This window comes from Streptopelia decaocto (assembly GCF_964273445.1).
Source record: "Streptopelia decaocto genome assembly, chromosome: 1".
NCBI lineage: Eukaryota > Metazoa > Chordata > Aves > Columbiformes > Columbidae > Streptopelia > Streptopelia decaocto.
Genome location: NC_138663.1, coordinates 48,446,814 through 48,470,960, shown reverse-complemented (window position 1 = coordinate 48,470,960; position 24,147 = coordinate 48,446,814). Strand labels below are relative to the sequence as shown.

The 24,147-nt window shown below is 39.5% G+C and overlaps 1 long non-coding RNA gene across 3 annotated transcripts in view; it reads right to left on the bottom strand.

Moving 5' to 3' along the window:
- Nucleotides 1–8,922: 8,922 nt before the first annotated feature.
- The window catches only part of LOC309440148, a 45,988-nt gene continuing 30,763 nt past the window's right edge, over nucleotides 8,923–24,147 (bottom strand). For 2 of the 3 annotated variants that reach the window (XR_014184142.1, XR_014184143.1), the window contains exon 4: nucleotides 15,121–17,279. This is a non-coding gene — a long non-coding RNA (uncharacterized lncRNA). Of the gene's footprint in view, nucleotides 8,962–15,120; nucleotides 17,280–24,147 lie in introns of those variants that run through there. The other variant, XR_014184141.1, reaches the window with a different exon arrangement.

Below are 24,147 nucleotides of genomic sequence, written 5' to 3'. Positions count from 1 at the left end.
TGAGGACAAGCAGAATTCTCCACAGATATCCGGTTAATCCTACCTGACATTTGGAAAACTGTTACAATCTTAGCACTCAGAATTCTTTAATGTTTCTAGTATGCCACAATTTAGTAATCATACTTAGATCAGAGATTATCTCCACCAGCTTCTTCAGGCTAGTGAATGCGAGTGCCAACATAACATCAAATTTGAATGAAAATTGCTAGTACGCAAAGGTGCTGTGCTCTAGTCCTGTTCCTTTTGATGATCTTGTAACTTCCACTGTATTTATACAGACAGTAACCCAGAGAGCTGTGCTGATATAATGTGATAAAAAACTACTCATAATGAAAGATATATTTCCCCAAAGCCAAAAATGTACAAGCACCATTAGTCTACTGATTAATTTGCTACCTGTGTGTATGAATGAGTGTGTATGACTGAACATGAAAATACTCAGATTTACATGTTTCAAAGTTCGTGCTTTTTTCCCAAGAAAGTTATAAGAAGTTTTTCTGGAACTGTGGCATCCACTTTTGGAAAACAGTGTCTATTTTCTATCCTCTTTTTAACCCCTGTGGTCCCCATAATCCTGCATGGCATTGCCTCTGTGCCAGATTAGCTAAGACACTTTCCACCCTCTTGATCTCCTTCACAAATTATCTTCAGGCAAGATCTCTTGTCCAAATTTCTACTTTAAGTCTTATACTCCTGGACTGCTGCGCAGTCTAGTAACTGTGTATCATGATTCTTACCTGCTCATGATTCACTTTAATTCATTCAAAGAAAGTCTTTTTGTGCCATTCTCTCCAATAATTTGTATGCCACACTGAACATCCTAGAATTAATTTCATTTTATGCAGGATTTTGTTGAAAGCTGGAGTGAGTGTTGCTATACGGAAGACTGCTTTATGGTTATGTGCATCACAGTGAATGCCCACCACCTTGTACTAGGAGACAAGAAGCGTGTGGGCCCCAGTGATGCATTGCCAGGGGATGCAGGGTAAATATTTTCAAGATTAGACAAGGGATACAATTTGTGGAATACGTCTGTATCGCTCGCAGTTAGCGTGTAGGCTGCTGCCAAATGCTGGTTATTGTCTTCCTTCCTGAAGCTGTACCGCTCGAACACTGCAGTACAATGCTATTTTCAGCTCCTTGATGAGATGATTACAATGTAAAGTCATGCTGCGTGACCAACATGCCAGGTGTTTGCTGTTCTAACTCCACTTTTATTACTTTGGAGATGAGAGAATGATGAAGAGAGGGATCGGAGTTACTTAGGAGATTTTCCAACAGCAGGTCAGCTTAGATAGCTGAGCTATTTTTGCTTAAGGCACTGGTATACTCTGTATGTTCTTTACTTCTGTTTTCCATTTTACAAACAAACTGTAGGAATAAAATTAACCAAAATAAAATGCAGTCTATTAAGAATTTCCAAAGCAAAGTTTGCACTTATTAAATGGCTGAACAGGTAGGTTTTTCCTCTGTAGAACAGATATTGAGAAGACTGAAGTGGAACAAACTCCCCAAACTACAGAGCATACGTGCTCACTGGCACACAGTAGGTTGGAAAGGAGAGGAGAGATATAGTACAGATACCTTTTCCTTTCAGATCTTAAGTCCCCTGCCAAGTCTATAAAAAGTGGAAAAACTGCGATTCTGTTTTTTAATATGCATTCTTCTGAGCAGGAATTCAAAAGACATCAGATACACTACTTCAAAATCAAAATTACATAGCTGTAACAAATGGTAATTAACATGTGGGGGTTTTTTTTTCTGAATGTGTCTTTCATATACTACAACCAAAACACATAATTTCCATTCTGATCTTATAGCAGCAAAATTTTCCAATGGGTGTCTCATAACTAATTGTAAGTACAAATATGTTTCAATATATTTATTTTAAATCTAAAACAACTCAAGTCTGACTGTGTTGTTGGATCCAGATGTATTTCTAGATGTCTGTCCTATACCAGAAGTTTCTCTTTCTGTTGGAAACCAGTCAAAGTTCAGTATGAATTTAGGCTCCATGGGGCAACAGCAGATTCTTGCACTGGTTATTGTTTTTTTTTTCCAGGTTTAGGAAGTTAAATACATGTAAGTAGTCCCAATGGAAAGAAAGCACTGAGGATATTAGCTAAAAAGCACTTCAAATATTCTTTCATAAACTAATCAATCTAAGGCCAAACTGATATAAGAAAAAAATAAATGCATGAGACTACAGACAATAAAGATATCTGTAGGAAAAAAAAAACCAAACAATTCCAAAGCTATTTGTGGTATAGTAAAATAGTATCAATACTCTATTACGTTTCAGTCACAGATTTTGATTGCCTTCGAAAGAAGTTCCAGGAAAGTTCCATTATAATTCTAAACTTGAAAAATCCTGTAGATCACAAAATCCTCACACAATTTAGGAAAAAGCCTTATGTTAGCAGGGGTGTCAGAGCAGAAATAAGGTTTTTAATGCTCTATCTTTAAACTACGGTAATAAAACTTCAGTGACCCAACTCCCATTGACACCAAAAGTTTCTTTAAAGCCATTATATGCATTCAAAAGGGCTCTGACAGTGACCAAGCCAGTTTAGCAGCCTGAAACATCTCTATATAGCTTTAGGCTCAACTCAGCACAGATTTATGGTCTTCTAACCTTACTTAATCTTATACTGCACTAAAAGTGGGAACTATCTTTCCAAGGATTCTGAGAACTAAATTCAACCAATCTAGCAGAATTTGGTTATTCACCTGCACAGTCATGAGGATCACTCAGTTGCCAGATTTATGCTGCAATTTGTTGTGGTGAAAAAGGAAAGACAACCTGAGCTGCTTGATGCCGCAATTCCCTGAGCCTCCCCGAGCTGGTCATACCAATTGGACTTCTCAAAAAAAGTCTACATTCCCAGAAAACAAACAAACTTTATAAAATAATGCGCATTTTCAATGAACTGTTGTCCTAATCAAACATTCAGCCACCAATTATTATCTTAACATGTTTCTTTCAGCACAAGGAGCTGTTGATTCTGGCCAGGTTATGTTTCTCCAATGAAATCCTCTGCATTTGCAAAGAATGTACACAAAGTCTTGTTTCACTCAATCTGTCAGGAACAAACAGCAGAAGGTTATTTCCTTGCTCAGAAATCCAGCTCTCCTTTTTCAGTAGGTACTCTGCTCAACCAAAGCTTTTTCTTTTGGCTTTCCCCCTGGGCCACCCACATTGTCTATTTGTTTTTTTCACAGCTTTCTGATTACTTTTAAACACATAGCTCCTATCAGTTGATGTCTCAGCCAGTGAATATATAATAATTTCCCAGAAAAGTTCTTTGTTCTTCACAAATTAGTTCATGCTTGAGCTTTTCTTTGTAGGATAACTGCCTGGGTGGTGGCTTCTACTGTTTTCAGCAATTTTACTTCATATAAGAGCCTAGCTGCTGCTTCTTGTTTAGACTGAATGGAAGGTGCCCACCATAACCAGGGGATTAATGAGGCCTGGAATTTTGTGCAGATCAAAGACAAACTTTATGGCAACCATTAACATCTTCCAGCACGGCAATAGCTTTCCTGAGAAAAGTCAAAGAAAAGCTGATAAAAATTAAGCCACAACATCACCTAATCACCTGTTTCTCCTGATTGGAGTATTTCCCTCAGGCTACTATGCAAAGTTACACTTAAGATAGAAAATCAAGTGAAAAGGGAAAACAAACAAACAAACAAACAAGCAAGCCCACACCCTTTTTAAAGGTAACAGGAGAAGAAAACTGAAGGACATATAAACAAAAAATAGACCTGTGAGGGAGAGAAATAATAAGATTGTAGATTTCCATAGACAAACTTCAGCATGTATGGACCCTGATTTATGCATGGCAATAAATGAAAAATGGCCATCTGCAGCATGTGGTGTTATTTAGTCTTCTCTCTTCTGAGCAAAGCAGGGAGTACCCTGTGTGACACACTGTACTAGACATCAGTGAGGAGCCCAGCTTCAACTTAGTGGAAAATTAAAAATGAAACCATAGTTGTTGGAGAGAACTGAACAAGAGTTTTGTTTTAATGATCCAGTTCAGGTCAGCCATCTCATTGTTCCTCTGAATTTTCAAACTGGATTGTAATTGTCAAGATTGCATGAAGTCATAAGTCCCATTTTTCAAAAGGACTTTAGCCCACATGCAGCTTAGTTATTTTTATCACCTCATTCAGGCATTAAGTTAATTCATATAAACATACAGGCCCCAGAGATTCAGGTAGCAGGTGAGGGAACATTCCCAGCACATAGTTTATTGGGTTTACTGTTTGCTGCTGCTGTTGTGTAGTCTAGTCTAGTCACCAAACTTACTTTGCAAAAGAGGTGGCTAAGTTACTTAGTCTATATAAAAGTGTTTTTCCGTCTGTTTACACTGTATGTTCTCCTTCATATAGTCTTCAGTCAAACAGAATCTGAAATTCTTGTGACTATTGAATTATTTAGTAATACACTTCTACTAAGGCTAATCTGAAATTTAGAAATAATGTAATATAAAGCCCATCATGCATTTAAAAATTACTTCAGAAATTCTTTATTTTTGGTTGCTTTATCCCAGAAGCTTCAGTTATGGGGAGGAAGCCGGAGAGTTTAGCTCCCGTGTTTAGAGGACATAGACTGTCTTGCTCTAGAGTATGTCCCCATGGACCTGAAGCAACATTTTATTCTCAGAGAAGTCTGAAAGTCTTGACAGAACCAGTGCTAATTGGATGATGTAGCTGTCTGAGAGGAGGATTAGGTAACAAGAGAGCTTGAAATCCCTGTGGCTTAAATTCCCTCCTTATACATATTTAGACAATACAGTAATCCCAGTCACTGCTTAGGAACAAATTAAACAGGATGGCACATTATAAACACCTGCATAAATCCATTTTTTCCTGGTTTTGGTGCATTTTTGAGAGAATCTGAGAAAGAGAAAAACCTCCTGGGAAAGCAGGGGAAGAAATCTATTTCTGCAAGAGTTAAGCTGAACCAAGTGGTTCATTATTGTTTATTACTTATCTTCTCTCACTATAGTTTCATGAGACCTGTTTGAGGACAAGAAAGCTGTGTCTCCTACTGTATGGCAGGGAACAGATTGTTGGCATTCAGTAACTAGTAATAGTGATAGACAATTAAGTCTTCAACAAGACACACTTGCTAGCCAGTATACATTTACCTGCCAGGTAGCTGACAGATGGCCATGCACATAACAAGTTAAGATACCTGCTTTCCAGGTCTTTTTTCTCTGTTTGTTTACTAGCAGATGTCACTGCATGCTGGCTTTGTTGGGAGGAACCAGACACAGTGGGACAGGGTATGGTCTTGCCATTGGCATCCATGGGTAATGAATACAACCAAGAGGAAGCTCAGGGACTCCGACAACCAAAATTACCAGCACAAGGGTAAAAATGTCTGGAATGAGAAGTTATCCTTTGACAAAATATCTTCAAGTCATCCCTAGTTTTAAGCTAATGTGTTTAATCACCAACTCACAAAGAGCTGGTGAGGGAGAAGGTTACAATTCCCAATGTGATCATCTTTCAAACAATCTGATATTTCCTAACAATAGAGAGGCAAAATCAACGGCGAAGCTGTTTGCTGTATTTCAGTCACACAGGTCCAGCCTTTCTCACCAGTTATAACATACACAGCAGAATTGGGAACCAAGAGATCTGAGATGCAAGAAGCAGCTGAGAGTCGCCAGTTGAAAAACCGTGACATGTATTCACAACTACGTTTCACAAAGGTTGAGGAAAAGTAGGAGGACTTCAGCAGCAAATTAAGTGTGAACTATTCTCTCTTTTTATTTACTTTTTCTTTTTCATGCTTATTTACACCTGGGTAGAGAAATTTGTTGACTGGATGGGCAATATGACTGAGCTGGGTGTCCTGCATGCACCCTGTGGTATCTCCAGTGCTCCCCTGAAGTACCAGAGCCCACCGTCCATGTACCTTAGTTATTTTACTTCATGGGATTTAACACACATGGATATATCTCCTACCCACCCTCTGCTATCTGCATCCAAGAATTAATCAGGAAAGAGGAGAGACAAGAACTGGCTTCTGTCATTGTTGGAGGAATTTGTGCATGGTAAGAACACCTGTTTTACATGGTAATCCTGCCAATGGATCCCATTAGAGACTGAGTTCCCTTGGACTAGGCACCATACAAGTCTGTGAGGAGAAGCATATTCAAGAGTTATAAATGTAATTGAGAATAATAAGAAGTGGTTGGAACAAGGGAAAAAAACTTCGCTTTCTGCAGGTCACTTACACAAAGTATTCCTCATAACATATTGCTGTGTTGCATCAAAGCTTCATTTTAAATTTTCCATAAGTTATGCAGAATGTCCCACACTGTAGCTCTGTTCTGCCACACAGAGCAGGGCTTTGCTCTACAGTGAGAATCTGTTTTCCTGTGAATTCAGGCTTTAACTACAGCACAAAATATGTTAGCAACCTAATCACAAATCTGGTTTCCAAAAATGAGGTAGACTCAAAATTCTTCTGTCAAAAAGCAAGAAAGCTTCTGGCCTGCTCTACCACTCATTTCTTTCTTCAGCTAAACATTAAGACTCACCATGCTCTCTTCTGTCTTAGGTTAAATACGGATCATCTCTGTTCCTCTGCTGCCCTCCTGATATGCAGGAATTGAATAACTCTTTTTTTTTTTTAATTATTTCAAGAGTATTTTTACTCAGCCCAGAACATGGTGACAATCATGACAAAACTCACTGAGCTAGCTCAGAAGGATGTATATACAATTACGCCCTAACAAAAGCCTCTCTGGAGCGAAGTGACATTGACAGAAAAAAAAAGAAAATACAGGAAAAAGTAAGATCCTGTAGAGCGCATCTTGTAGGGAGAGAATAAGTTTCTGCCAGTGTCAGACCTTCCTTTTCACAAGCCTGTAGAAAGCATTTAAACAGGAAGAGGGAGAAGCTGCATTTTCAAGCAGTGTGTAGGAGGCCTCTGTATGTGCTTCTTAAAGAAGTCACCTTGAGACTCTGTCCTACCAACCTCTCTGGAAAAAAACAACCAGAAACAAAGCTCATGTTAGAAGTGTCTGAACATCGCAAGCTTCCCAGTGATAGTTTCCCGTCATAAAAAAATGACATTCATTCTGGTGTATCCTACCCTGCATTGCTGGGCTTATCTGGCACACCTGTAATGTGAAATGCTGTCCAGGAGAAATGATTTCTAGGGAGCCTTAATCTCTAAATCTAAACCAGGATTTCCTCACTGAGCAAAGGCAGCTCAATCCCTCATTCCACCCCCGCCAGTACACATTTCAGCAGTGATGCAACCACCAGATGGTGGCATTTCCACTACATAAGGTACCGTTACAGCATTTGAATTGGCATGTAATGTGATTCACACCACTGGCAGCATGTGTGTAGTTTTTGCTATAAAAGGCAGCGGTGCTTTAAATGGATCTATGACTGTAAAACAAAGAAAAACAGTTCTGCAGGACAGGTTGAAATTGTTTACAGTTTTGACAATACCATGAAGGCAGCAATTGGGAGTTAGAAAAAAATAGCTCTGACAACCAGCAATGACAGGCAGGGAGGAGCATTTTTCTCCTGGGTTACCTGATGCCATCCAGGTCATATCCTTACTCCTGCGGATGTTTCCCTCTTCATTAGCAACAGGAGTGTACATCCAGCTCAGGAAGAAATGTTGCTTGTGATACAGAACTACAGGTCAGCAGTGGGGACAAGGAAGAACCTGTGTATCTATATATCTACAATCACTTTCTTTTCTTCCTGAGAAGTCCATTAGTGGATGTACCCCACAAAGGGACCTGATGTGGACAGAAGTGAACCGTTGGATACTGCTCCCTCTGCAGCCTTCTGTAAACTGCCACATGCTCCCCCTTTAAAAATAACTTTATCTACTTATTTTCATACTGATTTCTTGCATTGATCTTATACATCATCAGGGGCTCAAACAGCTGCAGCCAGGAGTAACAATGTAGAGTAGCGTTTTTCACCCAGATATTTTTTGGAGCTGAGACTCTTTTCCATTTGACATCCAGGACACAGTACTGTTGTATTCCTAAATTTTTACAATCTTCTGTTGTAAATCCTAAAATATTTATTTGGAACATAAGACTGAGAGGGTCTTTCTGGGTCACCAAGTGTGTTTGTGACCAGTATGCTACTGTCAGTCCCTCAGTAGTTAAGCACTTCTTGCCCCTACCATTTCTCTGCTGGGACACCATTACAGGATGTTAGTCCTCTAATGGTCAGGAATTTTCTTCTGCTTTGAAGACTAAATTTGTTCTTGTCCAGTTTCTACTCTTGTGCTTATGTTAATGTTTGGAGTATCAATGTTTCACTTCTCCTTCCTCATCTTTACCTCCTAGATTATTCCATGGGATGATGCAATTCCATCTCAGTACAAAACATAAATTGGCAGTTGTTTACATAAAGTGAGTCTCAAATCTCTAAGAGCACTTACAGGACAACTTTTATGACTCTTATTGTTCCCACTCTTCCACCTCTTTTCCTCACACATACATTCACTCAGAAACGTACACTCTGTCCATAGTAATTTGGAAGGAAGTTGGCTTTCAACTCCTTGCACCTCTCCCCCAACATAGCCACACCATCTGAATTCTGCAGTTCAAAAGGGTTATGTCAGAAGAAAGAGCTGTTTTACTCTCACTGCTGTCTCAGTTGTGAGGGGTGACTTTCCACAGTTCTGCTGTTGCAGCTTCCAATTGCATGAGAAGCCTTTTGCCAGTGGAGCACACCGGTATTCTCATATCAGCAAAGAACTTCTTGTGTAAATACAATTTTGTTCAACATCCTGGCAACCCTGGCACAGGCTGAATAGAGCAAACAACCTGCTTCCTCACCCCTGAAAATGGATCTGAGCACATTAGCTGGTGCTGTTGGGCAGCTGGAACAGACATTTCTTGCGTGGTACTTCCTGTGTCGTTAATAGGTGTTTTCGAACTCCAGGGCTGTAAGCTGGAACATCGAAAGAATACACAATTAACAACGATTATTTCAGTGCAATTTAACTGAGAACCTATCAACATAATTTCTTCTTAGGAGTTGCATTTGCTATGCTGTTTCTCCAAAGCCCACTTCTCTGTGTTGCACTTGCAGACTAGGAGACAGTGTGAATAAAGGCTTGTAGCTGAACCTGAAGTTTACCTACCTGGCAGCAGAACACTGTGTGCAGGGAGAGGGACATACAAAACTTTCCTGAAAAACTCTGTTGAATAAGCAAAGCTGTGGAAATCTAGGGAGAGCAGAGGCAAATGGCATCCAGTGTTTTTTATTAGAATACCATGGAAATTTGGATAAAGAAAAATGACTCCCCCAAGACTGGAAATCATAAAAGCAGGTATTACTTATCCAATTTAGCAAAACTATTCTTTCTCTTTGAGAGCTTTTACTGACTCACAGGAAATGACTCTGCAAAGTGCAGTTGCCAAACTGTGCGGGAGCTTTTATGTGGAACAACAGTAAGTCTGGTCTCTGCTTTTCCATCTCAAGCGAACTAACAGTGGATACTAGGAGCAAATATACCCAGTGGGACTAACCAGCTAACAGCAGATTTTCTTCTGTGAAATTTATTTTGCATTGTGTACTGGAACAAATGAGAGCACATCCCTCAGAACCTGAAGAATGCTGTTGTATTTTCACATGTAAGAGCAGAACTCAGGTAAAAGCGAAAATTCCAGTGCTTTCCAACAGCAGAGTGCACTGGACACTTAGAAGAGGGCAAAACTTCCTTCTCCTCCATCAGATAATGCAGAAAAATGCTCTTAGAACTAGCAAGAAAATTAAAATTTATCCCTTCTGGAGCTAATATTAAAATCTCATGTTATTGCAGGGCAGCCCTTATTTTACTTTACAGCTGGCAAAATGTCTCTACAACGTGGTAGACCATTACTCTCAAGTACTATTCCAGTTGCACTGGGCTGAAGTCTGCACTTCAAATTATCATTTAAACTTCCTCTGCTGGTTCTCATAGACACATGATATGGCTTTCCTTAACTCAAATGATAATGGACATCCAACCTTTTTATCATGTGTTGAAGCCACCTGTCCTTATCTTTTATATTTTGTCACTTCACTCAGGAAATCAGTGTATACAAAAAAAGGGTCTGTTTTGTATCGTTTACCTCATTGAACCAGTGAAATTATATGTTAGCACCATTCAAAGCACTGGAAATTCTGCCATTTTCTTTAGTGGGCCAGGATTTATCTTTAAAGGTTTGTTTTTGGCAGTTATCTAATATTTCCCATTTTATTATAATGAAATTACAAGTAAGATGTCCATAATTCCCTCTCTTCAAACAGATTGTAGTAAGAACTGTCTCCTTCATTTTGCTGAAACCTGAGCTGTAAAGTACTTAGGAATAAGTTCTTCAAAGCAGTCAGTAGATTCAGTTTCCAGGTCTGACTTCATGTTGTCCTTTCCTTTATAACTTTCAGAAAAATATAATCTGTGCCTGTCTTTGAAATTATCTTTAACTCACTAAACAATAAAAATACCCTCAGGACTTAAGTAGATAATTAACCTGTGACTGCAGGGTGTCAACTGGATAAAGCTCATTAAAAATATAGAAATTCTTAAATTGTTAGTATGGAAATACCAGTATTACAGAATATCATTTCTATAGATGCGTTTACTAACAAAAGCTGAGTAACACTTCTGAAAGAACTGCAATCTGTAGTCAAACCTAGAAGGCCATCTTTTCAGATGAAAATGCACTGAGCAATCGGTTCACTAAAGCCAGAAAAATATAGGGCTTTTTTACTGCTGAATGTGAAAATAGAAAATCCCTGGCAATTGCATTATTTAAGAGCATAGAGGTGGTACAGATCAAGAAATAGCACAGAGTTACTCAGTAAGTAGCTGGGTGGGGATAAAGCAGCATATTTTTATAGCAGCTGAAGGATTGTGTTCAATTTGGCTATCAGAAATGGACAAACAGGCCAGCAGCCAGCAGAGAGGGAAAGATGCTCCATGTCTTGATGGAAAGATAAGGAACTTGGTCACAGAGACCCAAAACCCAAACAAAATTCTCAGAGCAGAAAACAGAAGAAAAAATGCATCTGGGATTTAGCCCGTTATTTTCTTCCCCTTTAATCTGCATGTTTTCCATGTTAGTAAAATAAAAACTAACATATTGCTTAATCTCATGTACAACGTATTTGCACATGTCTGTACATCCGTGCATGCCCTTCAGAAGTGAGACCACAGACTGTGAGTCCCCACTGAGTAGCAGCTCAGGGAAATGTACGCCTGAGCCCCGGGGCAGACATTGCTGCTGGTGGGAGAGCAAAGCAGCAGAGCTTTCATCCCATGAAGGCATAACCCGGGATCCAGGTTACAGGAAGAGAAGTGTTGCTATTTACCTAAATGAGAGAAAGCTGAAGATCAGGCAGATGGGGTGGAATGACACCTACCCAAGCCTGACAGTATTCAAGAAGCGATCAGACAATGCCCTCACACACATGGTGTGAATTTTGGGGTTGTCTTACACAGGAACAGGAGCTGGATGGGTCCCTTCCAACTCAGGACATTCTATGATTGTATGATTCTCTGATATGTGGCAGCCTGGCAAGGGTTCAACTGGGGTCAACGCTGAGAAGATGAAATCTGTACCTAAGGCTATTAAGCACAGTCCCATTTACTTCGGCAGAACTCTGACATTTTACACCAAGGGAGGATGTGGCCCCATTTTCTTCCTTTGTTTCGTGTTCCTATTCACCATCCATGGGAAGGCTGAGATTGTGATCACATTATGCCTTGTTTGAGACACGTAGACCTGTACACCTGCTGTTACTCACTGTACACCTTCCTTTCTAGTTCACCGGGTTTTTAATTGTGTGCTTTCATTTTATGCTCATGCAGGGACAAACATATATCTCTAATTCTACCTATTAGCACTGTCCTCCGATCCTTAAAATAGCAGAAAAAAAGGCAGCAAGTAAAATCTGGTTTGCTTGAATGAATTCAGAATGTATTTTTTAAAGGCAAAACACCAGGCTTTCATTAGCAGAGCAGTGAGTCACCCGATCAACTGTACCCAGAATAAATAAGAACTGCATCCATTGAAATTGAAACTGTGTTCTTTCCCTTAATGGGCAAGTGTTTCTGAGGAGAACCTGGTAGGAGAAAGGGATCCAGCTCTTTGGGATGTCATTCCTTTCTCTTCAGCCATGCCACTGTGAAACTTTCTGAAATATTTTTGTGTGTGTGCTCCTAGAGAGACAAAAGGCACATAAGATGCAAAAAAATACTGTCTGTTCTTAGTTGCTAGCAAAAAAGGTCTCTAGCACAAAAATTTTCATACTGATACAGTCATTCCTGATACCACATCATTTATCTTTCTTTTTATTGACAGTATTTTTAGTGCAGTAATTTCACTGCAAAACTCTACATATGAACACATAGGATGAGTACACAATTTAAAGACAATAAAAATCTGAAAGCAAAAAAGTGAAACAGCATACTAGCAAAGGGTCAGAGTCTCACACACTTGATTACCTTAATGAGAAGTCTCTTATTCCAACAGTAGTCCCATTGGCCATGTAGGTATTTGAGGAGTTAAGTCTTACAGGCATAGCAGAATTTGGCTTAAAGTCTGGATTAAAATAAGATGATTGAAGACTACTCTGTATAAGTTACCTATCAGCGCCAAGGCTACCAAGCAATCACATCAGTTCTCCAGAGCTAGACTTTGGCTGTCCTTTGTTAAAATTTTCACTAGTACACAGCTATGTATTGTGGGGATTTGGGATGTAATTTAACTGAAAGAACTGGCAGAGTGACAGGTCTGTGTCATTATCTACTGGCACTTTTGATACCTGCTTGCTTGCTTCAGAAAGCAGAACCCAGTGACTTACACATTAACCCAGTTACTTACACATTGCATTTAATGCAAAAACTCGGTCAAAAACAAGTTTTTAATAATGTATTCATAATTTTTTTTTTTCAGTTCAGTATAACTATTTCAAAATTAGGTCTAAACTTACCTAGAATGTTAAGAAGTTTATTCGCAGTGAGTATCACGTCTGAATAATGTCACCTACAGTAACTTCAATTCAGTAGCATGCCCAGAGCAAAATGAAAATAAAAACAAACAAACAAACAGACAAAAAATCTTCTCTGGCATGGCAACTATGACCTCTTCAAAGAGTACCATTTTATGTAGTCATTTTATCTTTGTAAGGCTCACAATTTTTACCATTGCACATGTCTGGGATTTATCTTTTTATTGGCCAGTCCAAAGGATTTACCTAAGATCTTGTGAGGTTGTTTAAAATTTCCTTCTAGGGAGCCCAGCAACTTCGGACTTCTACTATTTGTGTATGCACTTGCTGTCATAACAAACCTTGCTGACTGCCAGCTGCTGTATCAATTCCTTGAAATAGCAGACAGGCGGGACAAGCTAGAGCAGTCAGAATGTTGCTCTAATTGAAGATGGGACACTTATTTGGCAAAGGACTCCCTTACTTAGCACTAATTATTCTTTGCTCATTCTGAGTTTGCTACTGCAAAGGAATGTCATCATAGCTGTTTGAGATGGGCAGTCATATTAGAACGTTACTTCAGCATAGAATTAATCTTACCTATATATTTCAGAGTTTTAGTCTGTCTTGTGAACATCTTGAGTGATGGCACCTTCATATTTTCTGTAGGAAAGTACTCCACAGTCTGTTTCATTTAGCAGAGAAGTTGCCTTTGTTCACTTTCTCCATGTAAAATTTTATCTTCCTCTCTATCTAACAAGGCTGCTTAGGAGGGCTCTAAAACCTTAGGATTCTCTTTATGATCTGAATTATATGGGTAACCCCGATACTTCTAGGGCTTTTATCAAAGGAGGCCCTCAGCTCTGAAATTTCCTTCATTTCGAGATAGTTAACACTCCACTTATAATCACACACAAATCCAGATCATAGACAAGGCTCTTAGGGATAAGGTTTAGTGCTAGATTTATGTTATGGTTGGACTCGATGACCTTAAGGGTCTCTTCCAACCAAAATAATTCTATGCTACTTTTAATGCATGCATCCATAAATGATGGATGTGTTGAGAAATCATAGATTTCGTTTTCAGAAACGCAAACTATTAATGCTACAACCAAAAAGGTAAGTGCTCAGCACCTGCGTAAGCCAGACCCTTGCGATGCCTCAGGCTGGATGTTCATAACCTGGGGCAGGGAATAGGTATGGATCTACTTGGAAATGCAGACTTCCCTCTGCTGTGCTACCAACAAAATTACTCTGACAACTATTTCTTCCCCCATCATCTATGATGTTCTCCTCAGTTTTCCACCTAGTCCTGTTAGGGTTTGTAGCATGGATGACTGGGAATTCAGTGCAAAAGTCAACTCGAAACAGCAACCAAGAAAGAATCCCTTCAGGCCAAGTGTTCCCACAGGTATGTAGACTCAAATCCCTCTAATAGCCCTCTAAGCCTAAAGGAAATATTTCAAGTGACAGGAGGGAAGCATTTGTGTTCTGCCCCTTGTAGCATGATTACAGTCATCTTTTGAGGCCTGGGAATTGCAAGGTATGTTTTTCCATTTCAGAGTAATTCTTTCAGATATCTCATCATAATCTAAATTTCATCAAAAGTGGACTATGGCAGAAACGGATGCTGAGATTCACTTTGGGATCTCCTTGTTTTATTTCTAGTTCACTGTCACTTAACAGATGTATTAGTGACATTTTGCAACATCTTACGTCACTTGTGAACTGCAAGCCAACACATGATGTGACTAACAGAGAAGGGAAATCATGCATAATGAGATACAGCTAAGTATAAATATCTACCTTACTTCAAACAAAAAAGAGGACTGGAAAGCAAGGGAATGAAATTCTCTGTGACATATATTTTTAGACAGATTCATGAAAAAGTCATTTTTGGAATGGTTTTGATTACTCATTTTAGTCTTTCAGAGCTTCAAGTACATTGTTACAAGCTGTCTCCATCTGTCAAATCTTTCTTAAGTGATGCAGAGAACTACGCAGACAGAAGAAAGAAATAACAGATTTTCCTTAAAAAGCTGCAGGCTGAAAGCTAACTATTTTAAAAATTATGGTTGGGGGGATTTTTTTTGTTTGTTTATTTTTTGTTTATTTGTTGGGGGGGGTGTTTGTTTTGGTTTGGTTTGGTTTGGTTTTTGTTTGTTTGTTTTTTTTTGGTCAGATGCTGCTAGTAAATTTTCATACATCCAGACCACAGAAAGAGAAATGTCCCTAGAGAAGCTTTACATTATAGACAAACCACCTCCTCAGTATTTGCATGCCCTGCTTAACTAGCTCACATTTGCCAAAAGCCAGTAGTCTTGGACTGATTTATAAAAGTAAAACTGCTTTAAAGATGAAGGCAGAGGTAGTTACTGGGTCATTCCTGGATGGAAAAGACAAATGTGTGAAATGTTTCCTTATCATTCCTGTGTCTTTGAGTGTCTTTAAAAAAAGACTAACCAAACAAATAAACAAAAAACAAACAAAAAACCCCAACCAACCAAACCAACCAACCAAACAAAAGACCCCCTATCAATAAAGTAGAAAATTAGAAATAATTTTCTAAGCTTTATTGAATTTTCTGGCAATATCTGCTTTCAAGTCTTCTACCCTCATATTGATTTCTGACAGTGTGCATATGTAAGAGCTATGTGCACACCTCTGCATGAGTCAGTCAACAAGAGAAAGGAATAACAGCCATGGTGGGAACCCTGCCTCCCACCTCCATGCCTCGGCACGAGCTGCTGAATGCATTTGCAGATTGCTGTTATGTCTCATAGCATAACAAAATAAGCTCCAAAAGCAGAAACAATCAAACGCCCCTCAGCAAGCCACTGCTAAGAAGTGCTTTTGCATTCTTTGATTAGCAGCCACAATATTAGTAGAAAAACAGCCTCTAAAAATAAGTGGGTGAGGTCATGTTACAGAGGTGTTTAACTGGAATCTGAAAATGTGAAACATCCGGTACAAGGCTATCACTGTTGCCTACTGATGGGGAGATACTTCCTTTTCCTTTTCTTTTATTTTCTTTTTTTTTTTCTTTTTTTGAGGTCACATATGCAATTTTGTATTCTATATTGCCCCGCCTAAACAATAACTACAAGAAATGTAAGCAGTTGTTCCTGATCCATTCAGCAACTCTGTAATAACTTCGCTGCTCCAGCACTGACTATGTAAACAATTTTTTCAATCACATAAAGCTCAGTGGATTTCTCACTGAGAGCATCTATTCATTCAAAGAAAATAGTATGAATATCAATGGAAAAATCTAGGTAATTCTAACAAGAAAGAATGTCAAATCTCTTCTACTGAGACCTGGTACTCTTAAGTGATTTAGTGCCCCTCAACATTCACTGAAATCCGATATTCAGTAAATGGCAAGTAAAGGTTTCTAAATGATAGATTACAGGGAAAATAACAGACAGGATGTCAAACCCTGAAAGACAAGCGATTTCTATTTTTTGTTATCAAGGTGTTTTGCATGAAAGTCTTTTTCATATAGCAAAATTAATATCCATTTGCTGTGACTTCCTCCATCTCAACAAATAACTTTGAAACTGCTGCAATTCCTTGGCTGCATTTAAACCATTTGATAAGCAGCCTTTCTTTATATACCGATATACAATTTATATGGCTGAAATGTGCCTTTAACACAAATCAGAAGTGAAGGGATCAAATAAATCTCTGGTATAATTACAGGGCTTTCAAATGAGCTACAGTAAGATGAATTTGACTCGAGGCTGTATATTTAGCCTGGAAACAACCAGCCTGGGCATCTCAAATCGGACAGACCCGGCACACGTGCAAATGCTGCAGCTGCCAACGTGATGCAGATGCTAATAATTCAGCGGCTTTGTACCCTGTGATTATGCATGTGCTGTGTAGCGGTTCAGATTAAAGAGTTAAACAAAGTTCTTCTCCCTCCCCTCTTGGCGGAAAGATAATTCAAACCCATCTGATATTCGCAGACAGTTGGACGGCAGCTGAGGTTTCATTAGGAATCCCACGTATGGCCAGAAGCAACATACACCTCGGTGTTTCCGGGAGCCGCAGGCAGCCAGAACAGATGGTAGAAATCATCATCCCCAGACAGTCATCAGGGGAACCTCAGGCCACATGCTTGAATTTTTCTCAATGAACCGCATACAAGGCAGGCATTTGATCCATGTGACGGCAGCTGCTGGGTCCTGGGGGAGCGGGAGGCGGCGGAGTGGAGGAAGGCTCTCGCAGGTTATTAACAGGTCATGCTGTGACATTAGCAGTCCGGAAACATCGCCTCTCCCAGGGGGCTAAAACAAAAGCAAGGGAGAGGTTCCTCATAATTCACACACAGTTCACTGCTTACAGATTACAGCACATAATCTGCTTGGCAACAGCACAGCACGCAGAGACACTCTGCTATCTGATTTCCCTCTTTCTTCTAGCTGTTTCCATTAGAAAGGTCAGAAGGAATCCTTGATGCAGTAAATGTCCTATGCAAATCTTGAGAGAGGAACAGCGCAGCTTCCCTGCAATTTTCAGAATGAGACACAGAGGCAACCCTCATGGTGACGGCTGAGCTCCCTCGTTCAGATGTCCCCAATCTTTTTGTTCCGTTCATGACATCCGAGACACTGCTTTACTCATTGATCATTACCGCCTGTCTGAATCACCGTGCCCCTTCTGTGAGCAGAGAGACTTGCTGCAACTGTCTGCCTCATTAGAAAGAAAATTTCCTTGGTGATATTTTGAAGGTAACAAGGCATTTGGAGGAAGAATCTTAAAATACTGCATTTGACAATGTAAATGGTTTCAAAAATCATTTCCCCAGCCCTACAACAGACTACATCTTCACTCTCATCCCAGCCCTCCTGTGCATAGCCAGCCGTGCACACCAGTCTGCAGATGGAAGGTCTCCAAACCCCCTGACTGCTTTAGACATTCTCTGTCCAGTGTTGGCAGGTCAGGGCGATGGTAGTTGGCCAAGTACTCCAAATTACATCCTGTAGAGCACAGCAATATAAATACGTATACGTGTGGGTTTCTGTGTACAGAAATAAACGGGTGATGGTGTGTGTGTGTTTGTAAATACAAATATCATCACTTCATACCCGGAAGCTACTTTCTTTCTGATTGCTTACACATTCTAAGTATAAAATGGAGTTTATCAGAATCTGAAGCAGAAAGATTCTGCAAATAAATATGTTTTAAGGTTTTTGTTATGTTGAGTGAAGCTCTTCACCAACCACATTTCTCTATGGAAAAATTGGGTTATCTATCTCCTTTGCAGCACTTTTTTCCTCCCTTGCACAGCAGACAGACCTCACCCACATTCCTGGTCTTCATTCTTTTCTACTGTGCTAGATGCTGTATTTCCCACTCTGTTTCTTGCCTATCCAACCAAGGTAGCTCCTGGGTAGGCAGATCTCAGCTGATGCTTGTCAGTTTCTCCAACAAAATTGCGTGCTCACCAGACCATTGCTTACAGCAAATCCTAAGTCCTATCCTAAGAATCCTTTCCAGTACATCTGTTGTGTTGTACTGTGAAACTGAGAGTGTGAACTGCTCAGTGTCTGATACATTGGGGTTTTTCAGGATCTACTGTATGTGAACTTCACAGATTGCCTGACCAAGCAGCAGAAACCTGAATCTCCCATACAAACACTGACCATTTCTCTGGGAGTTCTAGGAGCCACAAAAACGGGCTAGGCAGAGAGAGAAGTGAAGATGTACTTTGTACTGTAAATTGTTTACAGCACTCAGCAGTCAAATTGGCCTATTAATCCCCTTTGGAAGCATTTATTCATGCCTGCAATAGGGGGTGAAAACCTGGAACCTGAAATTACTTTGCCACTTTGTTAAAGATTAGCTATCCAAAATGAGCAAGGCTGTCGATCTTCTTATATTGGTAGTCCTGAGAAGAAGTCAGATTCAAACTGTTCAGCAGCTCAGGGAATCCAGCAGGCATCCCAAGATGTCCCCCTCGCACTGTTATCCTGGATCCCCAGCATCTTTTGGAAACTGGCAGTGCCCCAAAACCTTTACTAGAAGTGACTGGGGGCAATTTAAAAAGGGGTATGTATCAAATTCGGGATATTGAACATTCCTACACTGAGCTGGTGTCTGAAGAGGGAATCTAGGCAAGAATCTGTGCCGGCAGTGCAGCTGCAGTGAGGCTTCCCTGGCCACTATGAAAGAGGCAAGGGATGCAGGGAGAGATAACATTTTTTATGTGGCAACTGTCAGCAGTGGAAAAAATCAGCTACCCTTCATACTCATAGGACCCTCTCCAGGCCTGAAGCTGAAACAGGAACTCTCTGTGTAGGAGCAACTAGCTGTTAACAGCCGTTCTTAATGTTCACGACCACTAAGGTTTCTGAGATTGGAAATGATGATGCATTACATCCTCGTGCCAAAGTCTCACACTTGCCATCCTTTCAAATCCTCCTATTGTCTGTTCATATGTAAAAGACCTCAGCTTTTACAGACTGGAGCTTGTGCTGACTTGTATTTTATGTACTGCTCTCCCACTGGCATTTTTTTAGAAGAATATGTGGTGGAAACAGTAAGGACTCTTGTCAGGACAGCAGATTAATAGGAAAGCAAGTGAGACGTGTGTTTTTTATCTGGGGCTGCAAGAAGTGTGCAAAGTTCAGCCATCACAAAACATTACTGAAGAAAGTGTTCTTTTTTATAAAGACAGTTCCATTAAAAATATTTTTTTCTCTTTAACATAGAAATTACTTTTATCTTAGCAAGAATTATCTACAGTACTAAGTCTAGACACGTTCTTCTTTATTAGAGAATGTTTTTGTATGAGCCACTTTCAAAAAGAGGCTTTTATGTTCCACCAACTGATGAGTGTTAATGTCAGTGCAAAGAACAGGATTTTTAAAAGAAAAAAGTTAATGATGTGGGATGAAATTAAAATTTCTGAAGGAAGTTAAGCTGACAGTTCCCCATATTCAAACACAGATTGATGCAGACCTACTGGGAACAAGGACCTAATGGGATGCTACATCCCACCCTTCTCCCACCCCTAAGGGTTATTCGGTGCTGCAAGTGTTCTCTAGCCCAAAGTCCCCAGTTACTGTCTCACATCGTACTTCCCCTGGTCCAACCCCATTGATTCTGCAGCTACATCTGCTCTGGCCCAGGTAAACCCAGAGTTTTTCCATGCTGTCCCATCAACACAGCAATTGCCCACTTACATCAGATGTTGCACATGAAGTCTAATAGCCTGTTCAACAATAATCAGTGCTAAAGGTCTCAGAGGTGAATGCAAAATTGACAGATACTCATCATGAAGCATTTAGGCAAGTCCCTAATAATTCCAACACAAGGAGGATATTTTTAATTTATTTCTAAATTTGTACTGGCCAGGTTCCCTGATAGTCTCTTTTTTTTTTTTTTTTTAAAGCTAGGGTAGCTAAGGTTATACTGACCACTCTCAACTTATTCTTGTTTAAAATCTCCAGTGGAGTGAAGTTTCACAGGTTAATTATTTTCTGCTGTATATTGACACCAGTTATAAACTTGTTACCTTTAAGGTTACTGTTCTTGTACTCCTGTGAATAGGAACACTAACCAACTTGAGGTCATTCAGTCAGTGCCGTTCAAATTTTATTCCACTGCCATGTACCTATTACCTTCCTAAAATAGTTCTGGTTTTTATATGGAAAACCCTTAAATGTAATCTTCCTTTTCTGAAAGGATTTCCAGAATCATAAATATTTTGTGTTGTTCCTTTTTAGACTGGAAGTTTTGCTTTAGAAATGAGGGGGTGTGGTGGGGTCAAAATAATATTCTTTTCAAGGGGAGATCATAGCCCCTTTTTCTTTCTTTCTTTTTTTTTTTTTTTTTTTTTTCCAAGGTGAGAAGATGTGCAGTTATCACACATTTATTTTTATACTCTGGTTCAAGATGTCAGCTCAGATACACATCCATTCATTTCCTGCAGGCAATAGAGGTATTACTGGTGAGCAATTTATCAATGGGAATTGGACAAGGCTATTCAGCTCATTTTACCATATGCCGCAGCCTCCCACACACAATAGCGCAACATCACGTCTTTCCTATTAATATCAGCTGAATGTCCAAGTTCTGTCCTGAGAAGAACTCATACAAAACCAATAAATGCATGGGTAAAAATCTTAGCTTTGTAAATAATACCTGCATGAGGTACTGGGCTGCACAGAATGGTAAGGGAAATAGTAATAACAAGGCTGAGATGTTGGATCACGGCAAAAGTATGTGGTCACATACCACATATTAAGGGAATAGTCTGTGCCAATCCTGTGGCATTAGCACAATATGAACTTCTTGAAGCAGAGTCATGATCAGCACATTCCCTTTGGCTTGCTATAGTGAAGTAAAAGGACAGGGCTTCACCAAAAATGTATGGGCTCATTTGCAGACAAAGCAGGGAGGATATTATGGCTTCTGGCAAAGCAATGAACTATGCAAGGCCAAGAAAGAGCAAACTAGATCACAATAGGGAAAGAAACTATCTCAGAGACAAGCTTATGCTGTTTTCCTACCATGACACAGTATTTCAACAAATCCTTGGAGTGTCAGAAAGAAGCAGGCTGAGAAAGGTGACGGGAGGATAGCAGAGATGCAGCATTAATTGTGTGATCCATGACTCAGTCACTGAGCTACCGATTGCCAAACATAACCGTGCACCTTTAGAGAATATGAACACACAGAAAGCTTTAAGAAAAGCAAAGGTACATTAAAAGCACGCATGAGAAAAGCAAACACTGAGAAAATAGGAAGGACAGAGAATGGCAAACAGAAAAGGAAGCAGCAGAAATAAAGGCAAATATACACAGAATGAGCAATGGACAGAGAGAAAGGTAAACACATAAGCAAAAAGTAGTGATTAGAAGAAAGGTTATCCCATAAATCTTTCTAGAGTTTTATTGAGCCACTGAAGAAGGGATTCAGTTGTAAGAATGACTTTACAGAATGAAGACAGAACAGATATTAAAACCTGCTTTAATTAATAGCTATTCAAAATTTGCAATTGGAAATGATAGACTTCTCTTTTTATCTTGGTTGTCTTTCACAGCTGCAGAAAAGATTCTGGAGATGCAAATGACAAAGGGTCAAAATCTATGAAGCAAATAAAAAAGGTAAAATATATACATTTTTTTTTTTTTTAAAACAAACCTTGCATGGTGGAAACAGTGAAAGTACTGTAACCTTGCTTTTTTATCACTCTATCAACTGTAACATCTTTTCACATATGCAAATACTTATGCATTGCTGATTGACTGATGTGAGAGCGGGAGGAATACTTGGTCTTTTGAAGTATTCTCTCAGCTCACGATTACTGGGTAACAGTCAAGTTTAGTACAGTATGATTTCGGTTTACAAAATTTTGCAGTTTGCACCAACACTTCTGGCAGCCATTGGAAGTAATTTCAGATAGCGTAGCCCAAAAGACAGGAAAAATGAGTTTCTGTATTTTTCTAATGCAGTGTCAACCTGAAATATTAACAGTGCCTAAAGAAAAACCATGTTGCATGTCTGCAGGAGCACCCACACACAGATGTAGGTATTTTCTGTTATGAAAAATTTGCCATCTGAATTGGTCTAGAAAACTTCTAAGTCAGAACTCAAGTTAACGTCTTAAAAAATATATTCTTGACAATAACAAATAAATCCAGTTGTTTTGTTGCTTATTTAAAAAGCATAACAAATCATCAGGTGACTACTGTCCCACTGAACAACCAGTTTTGACAGGAGATTATTTTCCAGGGTCACTACGGTTAAGCAATTAAACATCTCTTTCAAAATTATCCTGGGATTATTTCTATTGATTTAGAAAGCTATAAATGGGACCTGTGACTCTCCACCTTCTCTCTCAGTGGTTCACAGGAGGCTGAAATGTCAATAAAAGTGGAAAGGACTTCCCCTGAAACAAATGAGGACACATGCTGCTTATTAAAGGACTGCATTAGGTACATCTTTGTAGACAAATACTGGGAGATTTCATGAATTCTAGCAAACATCAAAGTCCTAAAAAGCACTACGTGTCTTTTTCTAATACCTAAGCTAGGAACGTACCATAAATGATAGAACTACTCTAAAATAATTGCAAGCAAGCTGTCCTTCTCCTTCCCAACATTAAAGTCTTTGAGATAATGAACTATAAACAAATCTGGCTTGTGTGTTATATTGTAGACTTTGAGTAACTCAGGATACAGTCACTTCCTGCTACACAACACTTTGTGCTGCCAGTTCTCTTGTCAGAACCACAGTCTATGATACCACCAAGGTCATCACAGCTGCTCTGAGCCTTACTTGGTGCAGAGTGGAATGTCTCAGAAAAAAATGAGGGATTTTAAAATATTTGCTCTGGACTTAGAAGAATTCTGCTACAGCAACAAAAACTGCTCTCAGCTGGAACCAAAATATACCTTTAGACACAAAAGACAATCTTCCAGCAGCCTGAACAACACATGGCAAGGTAAGGAACATAACTTCAATAGGGGAGAAGTGAAACAAAGTTGATCTCCAGCAGAGGTGATTAAGAAAGAAATACCCTAAGGTCTTGCAGAACTCCACTCCAGGAGCTGCCACTGGCAGTCAGCTAGTGATAAAATGTCCTTCCTTCCCATAAACGGGTGATGTAGACCATTTTAATTCAAAAATTCTAATTAGCATATGCTGTACAGCAGGTGCTCTAGCAACATCATAGATATCTGAATAAAAGCTTAAAGGCCTTGGATTATATTTTAACACCAGAACAGGAGGCTTTAATCAGGTCTGCTATGCCTGGCACACACTGAGAGTTAATTAGATTTAGCAATAGTAATCATAATGGAAATGCTTGAGTTTGCGGGGCTTGTTTTTTTTTTTCTTTTTTACATCAGCAACAAGACCTGAGGGGAACTCAGCTTACTTTTTCAAGGTGATTTCTGTGCTACCTTTGACAATCTCTCTTCCTCTGGTCTTTTCTGGTGGCCAGATTCCAGACGGTAGGTGTTAACTGTCCACAGCCTCTCGCTTTTGGGTAATCACTTAAATGCTTGGATGTATCATAGCTGGAACATGTTACCAGATTAAAACGGAAATACAACACGTGTACTGCTGTAAATAAGCATGCAAAGCACACACTTTGTTTCAAGGGAAAAAAAAAAAAAGTAAGAAATAGCATCTAAGAAAGGA